The sequence below is a fragment of the Notothenia coriiceps genome, unplaced genomic scaffold (genome assembly GCF_000735185.1).
Source record: "Notothenia coriiceps isolate Sejong01 unplaced genomic scaffold, NC01 NC01_scaffold00004495, whole genome shotgun sequence".
NCBI lineage: Eukaryota > Metazoa > Chordata > Actinopteri > Perciformes > Nototheniidae > Notothenia > Notothenia coriiceps.
In genome coordinates, this window is record NW_011337196.1 from 829,576 (window position 1) to 845,472 (window position 15,897).

General features: G+C 38.4%; 1 protein-coding gene across 1 annotated transcript in view; it reads right to left on the bottom strand.

Moving 5' to 3' along the window:
• Window positions 1-2,037, bottom strand: part of b3gnt5a (UDP-GlcNAc:betaGal beta-1,3-N-acetylglucosaminyltransferase 5a) — a 17,067-nt gene extending 15,030 nt beyond the window's left edge. Inside the window, exon 1 of the mRNA XM_010767632.1 lies at window positions 2,023-2,037. The gene's annotated coding sequence lies outside the window, so the exon portion shown is untranslated. The remainder of the gene's footprint in view (window positions 1-2,022) is intronic.
• Window positions 2,038-15,897: the final 13,860 nt, after the last annotated feature.

Here is a 15,897-nt window from a genome sequence, read left to right on the forward strand (position 1 = left end):
AAAGAGCAGGAGAACATAGAGGGAACATTCAAGGTGGTTTAGGCTGTTTTGCATGGAGAAAAAGTTGATCAACTTAAAAAACTTAATTAGCAGAGTTTCCAAGTTGTACAGTTAAATAAGACAATAAGTAAATCAGCATTTCAGAANACACATTGGTCCCTTGAGATCATCGAACTCATTTACAAGGGAGACCTGCATCTTTTAGTTCCACATGAAACATACAAACAACATACAAACAAACAACAGAGGATATCATATTTACATATTCAACATTTACAAATACCCAGAGTGTCAGAAAGCATTTCATTTAGACGTGCCTTAAATACATTCAGAGAAATAAAAATGCTCAATTTCAATTTTGCCTGTAGACTGTTCCAAGCAAGTGGAGCTGCGCACATAAAATCTGTCTTACCTAAGACAGTCCTTACTCTTTGCACATCTAACAAAACTATATCCTGCGATCGCAGACAATAGCTTCTTGATCAACTTAAAAAACTTAATTAGCAGAGTTTCCAAGTTGTACAGTTAAATAAGACAATAAGTAAATCAGCATTTCAGAAATAAAACTATACAACTTGAATGAATGAATGTCTTAGATGTCTCTAGGTGTTTTCCTCAGTTAACCATTTCTACCACTTAGAGGTAATTCAAATGCAAAAAATAAATGTATGTCTGAGTTTGCAGTGCCACAAATGTATCTTAAAAGGGCACTTATGTTAACATACAATCATATGTTAATTTAAATCACATTTTGTCTGTTTCCTAGCATGATACACATAGCAGGTATTTCGACTTGTTTTACTTGGAAGCAAACATAACAAAGGAAGAGAATTTAAACATTTTTATCCCAGAAATCTCCTCTTACATCTGTATGGATTACAGTATATAGGTTATGGTGGCATGTGATATGTAACTTTTAGGAGAAAACATTCTACATTTTTAGGTCAAACTGACAGAAACTCTACACTTTGCTCTGATACTTTAGTAAATACATGCAAACGAGGATATATTTGAGAGAATGTTGGCTTTAATTTCTGTTATTTAACATTTGGCTATGTATATTAAGAAAAATTACTATTTCTAAGCTTTTAATGCAATTCTTTTTTTCTGAGGCTGCCATCCTCACCTTTATTCAGCCCAAATGTAAAGTGATGTTATTCACTTATTGATCCAGCTGGCCTGATTGCTTTGTCTGTAAAGCCACCCGATCTTTACTTTTCTTGTCTCTTGTTGGTCTGTTTGTTTGTTGACACCTCATGAGGTCTTCTGTTTAATCAGTGATTGACACCTCACCTCCTTTTACATTGTTTCACTTCAACTTACACTTCAGGTCCTCTCAGCTCTCACATTTTTCCATTTAGTGAAAACATCTGTTGTCTCGTCTAACTCCCAAGCTTTCACTATTCATACAGTTTCAAATCCTTTTCTTAGAGCTGCACAATACATCGTTTTTATCAAACCCAACACGAGAAAGACTGCGATTTTGCAAGCAAGGACTTTTACACGTGGTTAAAAATACCACTTTTAAATGTTACTATTACTCTTTTTATTGGTGCCTTTGGTGTTTAGTTCGTTGGACATCTTTTTGAAATTTAACAAGCTATTTGTTACTTTGAGAAATAAACTGAAAACAGCAGTGAGACCTGAAGTTCATATACTTTAATGTCTGTTTATTTATTGCAAGTAATATCATTATTTGCAATATTCAACCCTGGTATTGCCCCTTTTTCTCATATTTTGCAGGCTTGATTTGAACTTTTATCCTCTCTTAGTTAGTTATTCAACTTTTAACATATTGTTTTACACTTTAACTGGCACTACAGGACTTCCATACGTCTCCAGCTCAGTATGTCTACTTATCCCACTGCTAATTGTCCATCGTGATCATCACACGCAGGATTGACTAGTTTGATGAGTGAGTTGTCTCGTCTCTTCAGCTTTTGAGTCTGCTCTCTCTGTTTGTTGACACCTGATAAGGTTTTCTATTGGCTCTTCACCTCCATGCATTTTAAAGCTGGTTACAAAATGTGTGTGTGTGTGTGTGTGTGTGTGTGTGTGTGTGTGTGTGTGTGTGTGTGTGTGTGTGTGTGTGTGTGTGTGTGTGTGTGTGTGTGTGTGTGTGTGTGTGTGTGTGTGTGTGTGTGTGTGTGTGTGTGTGTGTCCTGCTGTCGTAGCTGCTGCTTTGGTTTTAGACCCACTGACTTGTGGTGATTGCGGAGGTGACACGTTGAAGTGTTGGTGGTGTAAACAGACAGGTGGAGTGTGTGTGGTTTGCTGTTTGTTCAGTTCTCTGAGAGACGGAGGTGTTGGACTCTCTGAACAGAGGAACAGAGGCTGGAATGCGAGTCAATTAAAAGCCAACACAAATAACCCTTTCATCAAGCCCACACACACACACACACACACACACACACACACACACACACACACACACACACACACACACACACACACACACACACTGCATACCTCTGGTCATGTGACAGATAATCCAGATTGTAGCATCGACACACTCGGGGTGGAAAATGTTTCCAGCGTGTTCAACTTCTGTAATCTTGATTTAATTGAGTTCATTTCTACATTCTTTATATTGCCTTAAGGGGTTAAAGAAATACAAAGTTAAGTGTACATTTTGGCAACTGCCCCCACGCCCAGAGGGGCCATGTTTGTGGTACTTTGATTTAATGCTAATGTTGTAATGGAATTTGTGCTACTAAAGAAGAATAACAACGTAAATTATTATCCCCGCCAAACAGCTTATTATTTTCATTATGGTTTGTTTGTTTGTGAGCATGACTACCAGCTTGATTTTCTTTACACTCAGTGGAAGGGTGTAGCACGGGCCACAGAAGACCTCATTAACATTTTGAGTAGATCCAGATCTTGGGCGGGTACACAAGTTATTCTTTTACTTTTGATATTATTTTGAGATAAAGTATTTTGCCTTGGTGGAGGTCTGCGCTCTCCTCCATTATAACTAATGATTTGGCCATGTTTAATATAACTTCCCATTGCCAAATTTAGTTTAAAACTTTGATTATTTAGCGTATAATCACTATTGGGTTGCCGTAATTGCTACGATGATACATTGGAGTACTGGTTGATTTGGCTTTCTCTCCAGAAACTAGGGTTGGGCAATCATTTATTTTTTCATATCTTCCAATTGTGGTACCTTAAAGTCTAAGATAAGCAAACTGGAGTTACGTCACAGTAAGCCAGTTTGTGTTTGGTGATACGATGATGGGTTTTAAGATGCCAAATGTGAGTTTATATATATATTAAAGAACAATGACCAGTACCAGTGAAGAACATGCCTACAACACATCTATTTGCACACATTCAAATCACCATCTGTCAAGGCTTTATTACAAAGTGTACATATGGCTGAGTCCTTACAGCAGGGTTCGAGTCAAAAACAGCAAAAAAGGGTAAATGAATAAAGCCAAGAAATCTATTTAACAGCAATGTCTCCATTATTTAAACAAGGACTCTCTTTGAAAAGTCTGTGCTTGTTGTGACAGTATCACAGCATCATTTAACTTAACCACTTTGACCTTTAATATAACTTATATAATTAACCCTCACTATTCAAAGGGAAAGCATAGCAGGCATTTGGAGAACAGAGATGCAGACTATTTTCCCTTCACTAACGTTTGATTAATTAGCTCAGTAAAGATTTGCTCCAGCAGCTGAACCTCTTCCTCGCCCTGAATCATCCACAGAGTCTCTTTCCTCTGAGTTGCATCACATCACCATTTGTTTCTCATCCTCCTGTTAAAACATGCAGACCACACAGATCTCCCCTCTACAGGAAGTCACCGGGACATCTCGAGGGTCGCCTTCATGGTTCTCGTTATTTCAGACGCTGCAGGCAGAATGTGCTTAACTCTGAGCAGACATTTAGATGAAAACAAAGACATAGGTTTGTTGTTGGAGGGTAAAGGAGTGGAACAGTGTTCTCCTACAGGACAGGAAGTGAATGGATGCTGCAGTCCGGTTGGTTTTACCCCTCAGGCACTAATAATGAATCTCTTTGGCCAACACTTGGTCCATAAAGTATTTCTAAATACTATTCAGTTACACGTTTCATACCAAAGTTGACAACTGTTAAATGTTCTGTCAACACAAGCAGTTCTTCAAGAGCACTCCTTAAAACTCTCAATGTTTAGATTTTGAGTGTTTAAAGATTTAGACCACACATACAATGCAGTCTTCCAGTATCAGTACAGTGTTTTGTACTATGGATACCTTTTGGTCAGTCTTACAAAGAGTATTAGGGTTTTGCTTATTTTTAATAACAGCTGGTTGTCAAATTCCATAATACCGTACAGTTTTTCATACCTACTTGTAAGAATAGTAGAAGATGTCATGAAATCTAATGTCCAAAGTCATACTGAAGAGAGAATGAACCCATTTTATTTTGAAATCTGTAAATAAAATGGATTCATGAAACTGGACCAGGTTCAGGCCAAACATGAGATTTAATGACAACAAGATAAAAAAGAATGTCGGATTGGTCCTTTAGTTAAGGTAAAAAAAAGTTTTATATCGTAGGCTGTAATGAACCACGATATCACTTGCGATCTTTAATACTTAAATATACAACGTCAATATCCTTCTTCTTTGGTTCACTGCCAACATGTGGGGAGAAACTGAAAAAAATAGTGAAATGCATTATTACCATTCCAACCAAAGTGGTGTTATCGTTAATTATTTAACAACCCCTTAGAGAGAAAGTCTTAATGCCTTAATTTATCACATTTCAAGCAGTATTTACGAAATGTTCATATCGCACTTACGAAAAATGTTCTTTATATAATGTAACTTAGCCCCTACAGTTCTGCAGGTTTGAACACAAAAACAACAAGAGCATTTGTAATAATGGAGCTTTTCAGAATAAAATGCCTCGAAGTCTTGGGATGGTCTCACACTGTGAAGCTCTAATTGGTTGCTGTGAGTCTGCAGTCCATAAAGGACCCGCCCCCCTCTTTAAAGTTTCTCCACCTACCCCCCTAAAACAGGGACATCCTGTCGGTCCCCAGTAATTAACAGCACTTCAGCGACGCTCCTCCAGCTTCCTTTTATACACTCAATCTGACGTCAGGTAGGGAAACACTGAAGGGTTGATCATAAAATCACATCTCTTGGCTGGGCTCCAGCTGCTGCTGTTGAGGGTCTATTCCTCCGTAGGAAGTGGAGGGTCCTCCGCAGAGTTGGCACATCTGGGAGGTATAGACGCGAGACATCTGTCCTCCAAAACCAGATGGCAATACTCCGTGTGTTTCCTCCCTCTGCTGTTCTCACACTGATAACGGTGATCTCAGGCGTCTGACATGCGTGATGTCAGAGACGTTCTGGCAAGTTTCCACTGAGGTCCTCAAACACTGCATGCATTATTATTACATGTACACACTGGTGATTCACTGTGGAAATATGCAGCAGAGAATCCAACATGTAGGCTTCAGGAAACTATTTTCATGTCTTATTGCATAGATTAATAACGTGCAAACTAATTATCATTATTACAAACTAATGACTAAAGCTCATTAGCTCAAAAACACCCTTTTAGTTAATATGTAGGTGGTGTGATTCAACACACTTATACATATTTCATATACAATGAAAGTGAAAACATTTTCTGTGGGAAGTGTGATCAAAGTAGATGTGTGTTTGCGCTCCATGCACAGTAAAAAAACATGTGGATAGAAACGTGTGTTCTAATAAAAAATGAGATGAGCGTCTGATTTGATTGAATTTAGGAGAGAAGGTTTCTCTACTAAAGTATATGTGCTAATCCAAGATAGTAGAATGTATTTAGGTGTGTTTTCTCTAAATGTTTGCAATTTTTTGTACAAATTTCCACACAAATAGATGAATTTGTCCGACATGTGTGATGACAGCGACGTTCTGGCAAGTTTCCACTGAGAAGTGCATGCAGGTCCTCAAACACTGCATTTATTATTATTATTACATGTACAAACTGGTGATTTACTGTGGAAAATATGCAGCAGAGAATCCAACATGTAGACTTCAGGAAACTATTTTCATATGTGTTATTGCATATTTTAACCCTCTGAGACCCACATAGGACATTTCCGTTTTTGTATGTTTGTGTTTTGCCTTATAAATTGTCATTTCTTTACAATATAATCAAGTTTTACACATCCCAGAAATCAGCACAACCTCAGCTAATGATATATGTCACTCATTAGAGACTTATACACACCATAATAGGGGATATTTGCCCATAAATAAAGAATGGAGCTTGAATCTTTTACTTATTTCATTAAAAATAACTGCTAACCATAACATTGAAAGAAACATTCAACACAGACGATTGCACACATTTATTATCATTGTATCAGAACTGATTAGAAGATTCTAACTGATTCTGTTCATTAGTTATGCCCATTCTTTCGGGCAGTGTCCATGAGCGTTCTTTTGCCAGGAATTTCGCCAGGACGTTTTGTTCAGCCGGATAATATCCACATGTCTACCCTACTTTTATAATTTTCGAATCATAAATCTAATCTAATTTGTGTTAACCACAGACCTTATTTCGAGCTATTTTCCAAAATCCTATGGAGAATTTGCACTGGTTTTTGTCGAAGGAACTGGAAGGAGTTTACTTCCGGGTTTTAGGACGCGTGATTGTGCGCACCTGGGGCCCTGGGTTGTCCCTCCCCCCTCACCTGTGTCTAATTGTTTTCCCTCACCTGTGTTCGATTCCTCTGTGTATTTAAGTGCTGTCTTTTGTTGTGCTGGAGTCAGTGTGTGTGAGATCCTGGTGGCTGCAGGCTGGGCTCACGTGAACAGCAGCAGCAGCAGGATTGAGGCTGTGTGTAATATGTTCATATTTTAATAAATGCCCACGTCGGGTTATATTTTTGGACGTTCTGCCTCTGCCTCCTTGCTTGGTCGGGCCGCTCAACGGTCAGTCTCACACTCTGGCTCAAACAGCTGAGAAGTTATGACGCTTTGAACACAACGTGATATTTGGGATCGTATACGGCCCCGTGGGTCTCAGAGGGTCTGTACAGATGACATTAGTGTAATCAGGTTTTGATGGATTTTGTTCCCTTCAGCCATTAGCGTCACATCATTTCTGACTAAATTGGCATGCTGCAGAGAGGTAATCCATCACAGTTAATGGTTACATTATTGCTGTGTAATGCATTGGAGATTTATTTTCTAAAATAAATTCCAGTGGAGAAAAGTGTTGCATGCGTGCGGAACAAAAAACCCTTTTATATCTATATTCATGATCAATGGTTCATTATCGCAGATTTCTTAATGACCGAGACCCATGATGGCTTTTAACGTCTTTTTTTTCTCCAGACATTTTTTTCCAAACTCAAAGATATTCAATAGAAAATGATGTTACTTTGACAAGAGCAAAAAACATTAATGCGGTTCACTTTTTACTTCGTCTTCCTCCGCCTGTTCAACCTGTGAACTTATAAAAGCTTGGGGAGTGTCGTTAGCAATTAGCTTGTTTTCCGCTCAGACAAAAGACTTCCTGTGACGAAGCTCCAGAGTCCTCGGCTCTGCAGGCGTCTTCTTCTAAAGTCAGATTCCTGCTGGGAGACGCCGGCCTTTCACCCGCATTCTGCTGTCACTCATGCGTTCCTCTGAAGGAAGTCTCCTCGGTGAAAAGCTCCCCTGAAGAGCCGTCTCTACGCTGAGCCCCTCGAGGCTTTTCAGGGGCAGCCGAGCAGCACGGCTTTTCGTCTGGGGTTCTTGTTTCATTTCGCAGAATCATCTCAAACGCACATAGCCTTCTTTCATGTTTTTGCAAAGCTCAGGCTCTGACCTTTGACCTCTCTGCTCGTCTGCTTGAAGATTTATGTTACCTGCCCTCCACAGGTAGAGTCATTTCCTCCTGTTAGAAGTTAAATCATACATTTCAAAAACTGCAGTCAGCAAAGTCGGTCAGGATTACGCTGCAGGAATAAGTCCTGAAACCTGGAAATGACCCTAACCCTAACCACTAGTAGACAACGGTGTTTTGAACGGTTTGTGGTTAGATGACTGAAATAAGATCTCACAAGCTGAAGAGATTTTTACGTCATGTTCTACGACATAAAATACATCAGTAGTTACCAAACTCGTGAATGTCCAAAGCTTCCATATGTCATAAAAATGACGGTTGCTATCAAGTGACAATTACATATATTTGTTTATGTCTTTAAATCTTTCTTGAAAGACAGAGACGTTTTCGAACACAGTTGTTGAAATGTTGTTCTTAACCCTAAAAACCCCAAATAATGCCTACCACAAAACATTGACGATGACCACCCTTCAACCACCAAGCGTGGAGCACGTTAATGGTAATTGGTGGCATATTTTGCTTTGGAGAGGATGCTTGGTTTTGTATTTGTTTGGTGTATCCTGCATCTTTGTTGTTAGCTAAAGTCAGTTGTAGCTGTAGTGAGGACATACTCCAGTTGTCCGGATAGTTTCATACTTATTTGACGGTAGTTTTGGATTCCTCAAAACTTCTGCAATTTGGGTTAACTGTTCCTTTAAAGTGTTTGGGGTAGGGTTGGAGTTTAAAGGTTGGATGGTTCTTGATAGCTGATTTTGGGATTGGATTTAAAGGGGAACACTTTCCTTAATTAAGAATTCCATAATGTTATTTCCATTGTGTAGGAAAGTTCAATCAACATTTGTGACCATGAGCGTCTCTCTCAAAGCTAGAAACCAGAGAAGCAACTCTTAACTTTTGATGACATCAAGTTTAAAGTATTAGTCAAGTATAAAGAGCTGCTCCGTGGACAATAAATGGGAGGCTAATTTTGAGGACCAACGCAATGATTGTTTTTCTTTATAGAACCCAAATTGGCTTTATTCCATTGTAGTTTCCTCAGTTACGTAACAGAAACCGTTCCAATAGATTCAGAACATTCCCCTGGCTGCTCTCATGTTTAACATATTACACACTTATATATATATATATATATATATATAACAATATAACAGATTTCTTAGTAAAGTATACAGTTGAAAACGACCAAAATAGGCTCTCTAAAACCATCCAACCTTTAAACCCTAACCCATCCTTTTAAAGGAAGGAACAGTTCACCCCGTTGAAACGAGTTAGACCTTCAACCCAAATTGGCTTTATTCCATTGTAGTTTCCTCAGCTACGTAACAGAAAACGTTCCCATAGATTCAGAACATTCCCATGACGGCTCTCAGTGTCGTATAACACATTTCCCAATTCATTGTCTATGGAGCTGTTCCAGACATTAAACTTGATGACATCCCAAGTTTGGGTTTTGGCACTCTTTGAAGATACTTGTTCATGTTTGCTTTTACTTGTGGATTGACTGAGACCATTGGAACAACATGTAGAGAGGGCGTACTTCCTCTTTTTAAAGTCAAGAAGAGGAGGAGGTTTGAACAGCTGTTTTCTCTCTCCCAGGCTGCCTGACAGACAAATGTACATTTGAGAGATAAGCTGCAGGAATGTAAGATATACAGTTTATGTCTGGAGCTGCTGATGAGCCAAACATCAGTTCCTCAGAAGATCATTTTCCTCCTGTTCTCCACCACTGCAGCCCATATATATCTCTCTTACTTCTTCCTCAGTACAAACACTGAGGCCTACATCTAAAACAAAGAGGTTTCCCTCAATGACATAATGACGCACACTTTTTAAATGCAACACTTTGAAGATGAACCGCCACAAAGGCTCTCTAGCATTCACTACAGGTAGATCTGAGATTATTAACTTACAAAGTAATGACTAAAGCCATGTACTCATTAGCACACAACACCCTTTTAGTTCATATGTATGGATGTATGTTATTTCAGTGAAAGTGAAAAGATTTTCCGTGGGAAGTGTGACCAAAGTAGATGTGTTTGCGCTCCATGCACAGTAAAAAAACATGTGGATAGAAACGTGTATTTTGTTCTTCCAATACAAATTTGATAAGCCTCTGTTTGACTGAATTTAGTAAAAGATAGTAAACTGTATTTAGGTGTGTCTCCTCTAAATGTTTCCCCTTGTTTTTACAAATTTTCACACAAACAGGTTAATTTATCAAAGGTGTATTCATTTAGCTTTCAAGCGTGACAATTTGCTTCTTCTTGGGATTTCTGCGATTCTATTCGTATGTGTTTTCTGTAAAAGTTTTTCACTTCTTTTTCCTAAACCTGTGCTCACGGCAAATGGCTCTTGTGTACATTTAGTTTTTTGTGTTTCTAATGGCTTGTTTTCTAACTTGAGAGGCCTCTTAACTACACATTAACCTTTTGAATATGCGAGTCATTCTGGGAAACACAGTCCCTTAATCCTAAGTAAATAGTAATAAAGCAGCTTGTGTGCAGCTCAGTGGGAACGAGTGCACTGACTGATGGATATTAATGACAGTCTGTCACACCCGAGGCACATTAAACTCACTAACTTCTGGTTCTTTCTAACTGTGGAGGATATCACCGGTATCATTAACCAGCAGCTATTTTAAGAGCAATTAGCATGTTGCTAACAATGTCGTTTTTCCGACAGACCTGAGAGCAGCCTGAGGGTTTGAGTGCAGCAGCCTTTGTTTTCTGGTTGGAACTCTTAAATTAGACCTGTTGAAGAGGCACTTTAGAAAGAAACAAGGTTGTGAGATTGCTGCTTGAGTAACTTAAATGTTTTTAAATGACAACATCAACCGTAGCTGGAGTTACTTATTAGGATTATTTTCCTCTGTCCGCCCACTGACCCTCATCCTCCCAGTGTCAGTGCAACATTTATGACCAAAGTCACCTTGAAGTGAAACCAGGAACCAGTGTTGGAAGAAGTAGCCTGAGCTTTAACTTACTCAAAATAAGTACTATATTCACAGTGTATCAAATCAAATCAAGTTTTATTTATATAGCACATTTTTAAAACGATTTTTGGTCGAGCCAAAGTGCTGTACATACAATAAAAACACTTTACAACAAATATAACAGCAAAAAAAAAATAAAAAATCACACACAGAGAAATGTCAGGAGTCATGCTCCGCTCTGACCTGAAGGCCAGAGACAAGAAGTGAGTTTTAAGTGTCGATTTAAAAACCCCTAGGGTCTGGGCCGACCTCACATGGAGGGGCAGTGCCCCTCCATGTGAGGTCGGCCCAGACCCTAGGGGTTTTTAAATCGACACTTAAAACTCACTTCTTGTCTCTGGCCTTCAGGTCAGAGCGGAGCATGANAATAATTTCCTGAACTACTCTTTATTACTCCATTGGGTACAACTTCAGATAAGAATGGAACACATAATGAAATATGACCCCGGTTTTTGATGATTGACAGGTCACAGAACAATGGGAGCTATCTACCCTACCCACAATTCACACAGACAAGTTCAGCTGTCAGAACTAAGTGAAAAACAAACAATGGCAAAAAATATTATTAATATGTCGGGTAGTAATAGATTTATTTATTTTCTTCTCAGAGTCTACCAGAATGCGTATTTTATATGTTAGTATTTCTAAAGATCTCCAGGGAGAATCCCCCCACCCCCCCTGCTGGGGTTGGGTTTTCAGCATGTGTGTCTTTTTATGTTATACAGTTCAGCTTTGATTCCATCATCTCATGAAACCTTTTTTAAAGCATACTTTAGTTCTGTGAAGGGATATAATGGATATATGCACTGTACTTCACTTTAATTAATATTGTATGCTGAAAGGCGTAAATATATTACAGCACGATTTTTTGTTGAATAGATTTGAGTGGTTCAACATTTCGGGTCGCGATTTATTGACAAAGGAAAAAGTGGGTCCCGAGGCCTGACCAGTTGAGAACCACTGAGTTAGAGTCTTTTCATACTTAAGCAAGGTTTTGACTGCAGTACTTTTATTTGGAGTGTTTTTTTTTTCATGTTGTGGTTATAGTACTTTTATTGCAGTAAATGATCTGAATACTTCCTCTAACTCTGCATATCTATGACACTCGTTTTCCAAGACTTAACCACAGGGTTCAAATGCTGTCTGCTTGATGAAATCAGAAAAATGTACGCTAGAGTGGGGAGGACCTGAAAAGTGTGTTTAAGCTTCTTCTTGCCCCTGTTGAACATGACAGAGACTATTTGACAATTTTTTTTTTTTTGTAACTTGAACGTTTTTTGTTTGTTTTTGTTTTGCATCTCTTTGTTATAAATATTATTTTTATTAAAAAAAATTCCGACATGTTCAATAAATTGACTAATAATAAATGTAAACCCCCCCCACAGCCCCTCACCTTGGTGTCCAGTCGGTCTCCTCGTCCAGACGTCCCCCGGGCGGCCATGTTCTCCCACGTGACGATGAAGACGGTGATGGGATCCACTCCCTCGTCTCTGGGGAAAGCTCTCCTGATGTGCTCTGCAGATTTATTCAGGACCTCCGGGCTGCTGTCCCACCTGAAGAGGACCCTCCCCTGTCCGTCGCTGTCCTCCAGGTCCCCCAGCAGCGCCGCAATCATTTTGAAATTGGAGGGCATCTTCCCGAGGTACTTCTCCTCGGACTCGGGCTCCACCGTGGACACAAATCCATTCGTGTTAATCTGGAACAGAAGGCAGAACAATTTAATACCCGTGGATTATTTATAGCAGGGGTGTCCACACTTTTTTCACGAGGGCCACATACAGAAACATATACGAAAGGCTGGGCGGCTCACTAGAGGTATACTGCCTCATAAGTTAAGTTATAAGTTGGAAAAATCAATCCAAAGTAAGTAAATTATTCTTGATACTGGAAAATGCTTTAAGAAAAAATCAGCTCACAGCTCTCCAGAGGGTTTCATTTATTGTGTGGCAGTTCATTCCTTAAAACAGAAGCTTCAGATTGATTGTAATAAGAGGAAATATGAAGGGTGTATTTCAAGGTTGTTATGTAAATTTGTTACTGGGCTTTTTTCTTATCAACTTAGATGTGCAAGAAGATGTTTTCAACTTTAATTGACTGAATTTATTTGAAAATTGGTCTCATTAACACATGAATACTGCGTAATATATTTGAACATATATATTTAAGAAGTACAATATAAGACAAGCAGAAGTTTATTATACTTAAGTCATTATACTTTTTTAATTGGCTGAGTGAGGGCCGATTCAAAATGGTCCGCGGGGCGCATTTGGCCCCCGGGCCGTAGTTTGGACACCCCTGCTTTATAGGTTTGTAAGGAAGTCCATTTAGGGCCACACAATTGTGTTGTCCATTAATATCACATCATACTGATAATGTGTCTTCTCGCTACACTTCTTTTGTTACTGGATAAAACCCCACTACATTCATTAACATCTGTTTTTTGTCTCCAGGGAACAATTCTACATTTGGCATTCATTAAGTTCAAGTAGTCACCGTTTTTATAGCCGTCATGGGAACATGACACCCTGGTAGACCTGCACGTTCTCATGTTTGTTGAGGTGGTGCTGTGTGTCACAGGTTGAAATGAATATATACTAAATAAAATGGAAGTCAGCGAGGTCAGTGACGCATCAGAAAAAAATAAATAGGCATACTCGATTACTGGCGATAAGGAAAAGAGTCTAAATCGCATAATTAAAAAAAACATGAATATTCACAAAAAGAAATATGGAGAAAGGGAATCAGAAACTTTCTTTACTTTTATTATAAGATAGGACCTGATAATTATGAACAATCTTGTGCTTGTTATTTATAATTCTCTCACTAAGGTAGGATTTAAAAATAAGAATCTTATTTTAGCTTCAGCTGATACAGTGTTCCTAAAGGTCTATTTGAATAAAAACTGTTTCTCATAACTCAGATTATGTTGGGTATTATGGAAAAAAACACTAGAATGGTGGATGATTTATTTGACTTGGGAATGAGATCTGGCCAAAGATGCTCTCGAACTAAAGAGAACACATTACAACTGGCATCAATTGCATTAAAAGGTATACAGTATATGGTTTGTATTGTATTTTAAAAAGCCAACATTAGATATTCACAGAACTAACAAACATATTCAGCATTATGAGTTCTGGTTAGCTGGGGCGTTCGCAAACGTTAGTTGAAGTAAACCTACCTCTGTTGACAGAGTTTAAACGCACACGCTCTGTGTTGCCAGAACTCTAGACAAATCAGGCAAACTGGCCACAATAAACAATGTTTTTCTACTGATTGGACCCTCTGGAAAATACCATTTTATGTCAGAAACTTTAGAAGGTATCTCAACTGTGCTCGCTTTCAAGGACTCCTAGAGCGCCGTCTGCGATCTGACCGTGAAAGAAAGAAGAAACAAAGAAGTGAATTTAGAAAACATGTGTCCATTTGTTTAATAAGTCTGCTTGTGTACGCAGAGACAGAGTTTGTCCTGTTTCTCAGAGTACAGTTAACCCTCAGATCCTGGACTCTCCTACAGCTCGGCTCGCTTTGTCAGCCCACAGGAATTCCTCACAATAACTTCCCATTCACTCGGAATAAAAGGGATCTTTTTAACCTCATTAACTTAAATCCGCCTTACATTGAATGTCACCGTCACTGTTTGAGCGCAGAACACCGTGAACTGTGACCACGAAGCGTATCCATCCGAGGAAGTAGGATAAACAGACGGACTTCATGTAACGACGGCTCGGAGGATTGCTTTGTCCTAAATGTCAGTTTAATTTCAACCACAGCTTTTAAGTTCAAAGGTGTGCAATTATTTTAAATATGATCAGTGTTGGTTATAAAGGGAACCATGGATGTCATTTAATGCATAAATAGTTGCATTTTAGCTTTAAAAAAGCATGAATCGTTCAAAGGTGTAGTTATGTAAATGTTATAAGAGTAAAAAACATATATCATAACTTTGCACGTGTTTTCATTAAAATGTTGTGAGAATTTTTATATGAAAGCGTATAAAATATGTACACTTCTGCAGCTATTTTCTAAATAATGTACTGATTTATTAATTGAAAAGTCATTTGGTTGGTCAGTGAAATTACACATTGAAAAAAATCACCTTTAAACGTCAAAGATAAAGATTTTCACTTTGTTGATACAAACAGAAAAAAGCAGCAAATCCTCACATTTAAGAAGTTGCCATGTAAAGATGTTTGTATGTAAAATGGTTGAAACTATAAATCCATAGTTAATATTAAGCAGTAAGCAGAGGTAGGTCTAATTATAAGCAAGACCAATTCTCATGGTTTGTAGCGGTAATAAAGGCCTGTGTTATCTCGTCAGGTGTAATTAGTTAAACCCCTCTGGCCTGACTGAGATCTCAATAATGTGAATGGCTGAATGTGAAGCACAAAGACTCAGCCGACACCCAACAAGCTCAGGAACAACACAAACACACAACAAACCAACAAACAGAGACACAGAGGCACGATGCTGGAGGCTGCAGACGCCGACACATCCTTCATTTTGTGTTTTGAAGTCGAGGCTGGATTACCAAACTGGGGGCTCCTTACCACAACGATATAATATGAAACATTTCTGCCTGAACATGTCTAAAAACAACTGGAACTATTTAAAATGTGCTGTCGAGTTGTGTCCTTACATTCTTTTAAAATGTATAGAAAAATGTTTAATGTTAATCTGTAATGGTCGGTTTTGTTCGTATGTGCATGCGCTATAAATTCAGTTTTTAATTCACATTTTAGTGTTTTGCTGTCAAAGCTGGGTGATCCAAAAACACAACGATATAAAATGTAACATTTCTTCCTTAAAATCTCTATAATAAACTAGACGTATTTTACACATGTTGTTGAGTTGACATGGTACCACTCGATCAAACACATTTTAAACATGGAGAAACCTGTATTAGCTAAAGTTTGGTCTCTTGTAATGGCGTTAATACATATTGTGTCATAAATTGGCCTTTTATCCAGTCATATTTTTATGATACACTTTGAAGATCTTAGTCATTTAAACTGTCTATTTTACTAAGATCTTAAATGCATTCCTTGTTGTGTAACAATCCAATCCATTG